The sequence below is a fragment of the Pezoporus flaviventris genome, unplaced genomic scaffold (genome assembly GCF_033815535.1).
Source record: "Pezoporus flaviventris isolate CSIRO_AGI_PZ_B2104156 unplaced genomic scaffold, CSIRO_AGI_Pfla_v1 ptg000054l, whole genome shotgun sequence".
In the NCBI taxonomy this organism is placed as follows: domain Eukaryota; kingdom Metazoa; phylum Chordata; class Aves; order Psittaciformes; family Psittacidae; genus Pezoporus; species Pezoporus flaviventris.
Genome location: NW_026892602.1, coordinates 7,165,294 through 7,168,849, shown reverse-complemented (window position 1 = coordinate 7,168,849; position 3,556 = coordinate 7,165,294).

Here is a 3,556-nt window from a genome sequence, read left to right as displayed (position 1 = left end):
ATCGTTTTTTACTCATTCACATCCAAAAAACTCAGAAGTGAATGGAACTCAAATGGGTTTTCATCTGCATAAAATGGGTGATGAGAACTCCTTCAATGCTGTATGCAAGTCTAAATGGAGTAATGTTAGATGTAGTAGTCTTTGTAAGACAAAAACCCTCATGAGTTGGTGTAACGCTCATCACACACAATGAACAGTGTAGACAGCACTTCCACTGTCAGGATTTCATTTAACATACCTCTGTGTAACACTTACGAAAGGAAGAGGACATATTTTTGGTCTGTATTGTTACATGTGAATGGTAAGTGCAGAATTTAGTGAACAGAAGTAGAGGAAAGCAGATTCTAAAGCCTGGAAATGTGACTGATGGCCAACTCTTTATCATTCTTTGTGCTGAAAGTATTTGTCTAGCAGCATTAAGCATCTGCTTGCCTGTTTCACACAGATGCTGTAAGTTAAATTTGACCTTTTGTTCAGAAACTGTTTGAATACTTAATGTAAAAATATTAAGTTATCAGAAAGGCTGTCTCTTTTGGGAAGACTGTTCAATTTTTATACACACCAAGTTGTTAAAGTACTTCGGAACATGAACAACTTCAGAGGAGAACAAAGCAGGCAGTGCTAATGTGTAGAAACTCCAGAAGTAAATAACAGCTGTTCAAGAAGACTTCTATTAAATATGTATTAATTAATTTGAAGTGCATCACTTAAATATGTGAAGAGATTATCTTGTGTTAATTTACATTAAAACACACAGCACTTGTTAGCCTCATTACAGTATCCTAAGTATATCCTAAGCTATCACCTCATCCTACATTGAGCATTTTGTTGGGTGTTGATTGCTTTCGATTTGCCCTTTTAAAATGTCAGATAGTGGCCTCTCTTTTCTTATTGGATCTCTTCTTTCTCTCAGGTTTTGCTCTTGCGTAGTTACTGTACTTGTGTCTATTCCGTGCTGAACAGAAAAGAATTAAAAATAGCTTGTGAAAATACAACAGTAATTGCCCACAGCTCAATTCCTTCACATGCCCATCCAAACCTCATGTGTGGTTCTTGCTGGGAACTTATGAACCAGCAGAGGAAATATAAGTGTCCATCTGTGTAAGAAAATGACACTTCATGAAGATTCAGTATCACCTGAATCAGCACAGGAAAGATACCTAGTAAAATGGGGGTCTCAAGTGAAATTATAGATAAGTAAACCTCACTGGTAGTAATTGACTTTGTGGTCCAAATCAATATATAAATCCTAATAAACCCTTATTATTTCCTAATAAACCTTATTAATTCCATTCATAAAACTTAAGTATTTTCATCTGGACCTAATAAGACAAATGTTTTTTTACCTATTTCAGTGCTGCAAATATGTGAGCTTGTAAGATTTATTGATAATTTTCAGAGATTCATCTAGTCAGAATTTGCTGTGCCAATGAACTTGAAAGTGGATTATAGGAACAGAACCCTCCATGGCTTTGTTTTCTTGCACAATTGCAGTCCTTATCTATGCAACCTAAATTATATATTTCAGAAAGGATGGAAAATTGGGCTGAGATATTTTATTAAGGGCTAAAATGGCATGCTGTGTCATAGAACTGACCCTCCCCTCCACTCTACAGCCAGCACTGTAGAAATACTGTCAGTACTTAAAATCCCTCAGAGAGAGACGTAGCTGGATTCCTGCCATGGGGGTGTCAGGGAAACCTACCCATTAGCTCCTTGCCTTTATAAGAACCAGTGCTTGTGCCAAGGCTTGCAAGAAATTGTTCATGTTGAGGCATAATCAAACTTTGCTCCATCTTTTACCCTATTCTTTACCATTGTTTGAATATTAGTGACAAAGATTATTTGAACCCTTGAACACTTGCTTTAGCAATGAAAAGCCTATTTCCCTTAGGATGTCTTTAAAAGACCTATGATAGGACTAATAACTTCAATCACATTATTCTCATATGGTGACTGGTTAGGACTCTTCTGTTGAAAAGTCCATACTTGGTCAATATTAAGTTGAAAATTTTGCATGGTTTCCTGACTGCATTTATATTCCTGACTTCCTCTGTCAAAAAGACTTTGTCACACTCTCACTCAGGTCTGGACAGACCAATTAGACACTTTCCTTGGATTATTCTTCATCTGACAAAGTTGCTACTTGCCCATGCACTATCTCAGACTGATGCCTTTGGGGCACTGAAATATTCCAGCATTCATAGAGGAGTCACTTTCTCCCCTGTGCTTTGCTCACAGTCAGAGAAGCCTCACTCCTTCCTGTCAGCCTCTGTAGGTCTGCAGCAAATAGAGGACACAGAATCATTGGTCATTTAGGTTGGAAAGACCTTTAAGATCATCAAGTCCAACAGTTTACACAGCACTGCCAAGTTCACCACTAAACCATGTCCCCGAACGCCGCATCTACACATCTTTTAATTATCTCCAGGGATGATGACTCCATCACTTCCCTGGACAGCCTGTTCCAGTGCTTCACAGCCCTTTAGGTGAAGAAATTTTTCTTAATATCCAATCTAAACCTCCCTGGCACAACTGAGCTAAATTAAGGCCAAATGGTTTCTGATCAAATGTTGAGAGTCATAGATGTTTGTCACCCCAATCTTTAAATACACAGATAACTTTGGGGAGAAAAGACTTTCTGCAACACAAATAGGAAAACCTTTCACATGAGGCATAAGTTGCACTTCACAACATAGTGTGTTCCTTTGCTTACAGTTTGAAGCTTTAGAAGTAGTAAAGGTAAGGAGAGCCTAAGATGCTTCTTGTTAAACACTTGACGGTAGGAAGAGATGTGTGAGGGTAATTAACTTGATTAAAAATCTGTTGATCTTATTAACAGGTAGGTGTCTTTCAAGATGTCAAAATGGGATTTTATTGATTTGGGGTGAAGCTACTACACTGTATGTTTAACTTCCCTCTTCCCTGTTACTATCAAATTTTCCTTGTTTCAGAACTATAGTAAGTTGTCAGACAAGAGAAGTTAATGTTTCATAATTTCTTTATCCAAGGCACATCACTGTTCTTGAAATGAATGGGACAGAGATGCCATTTGTTTGCGTGGATCACTGGGTTACTGGATGTTTTTTATATTAAAATGCAATGTGTACTTCTGTCCTACTACCTGTGCAAAGGGAGATGGAATATTCAGTGTAGAGGGTAGGAGAGTAGGTATTTAGGACCTTTTTATTACTTAGGGAATAACATCAAGTGTACAAGAAATTGTAAATATCTAAATTTGCCAAATCTGATACAAAAATTAAGTGTTCGAGATAGTAGTTAAAATCAGAACTGTTCAACTTTGTGCTACAGTCAGTCTTTTAGCTGTGCCATGTCATACTGCTATCAGAATGAGGTCACAGAATAGACAACTTGGAGATCATGTTTCATGCAAATATAGGAGGAATCCCAAATTTGGCAGTAAGCAGGGATGAAAAGGAAGGCAGCACAGTAAGGGCAAGGAAAGATGCTCAAGTTTCTTGCAGTTCCTGTTTCATTGTTTATTCCAGCTTCCTGCTTTTTCAGCCTGCCTCTCAAGCCTTTCTTGTGCATATAC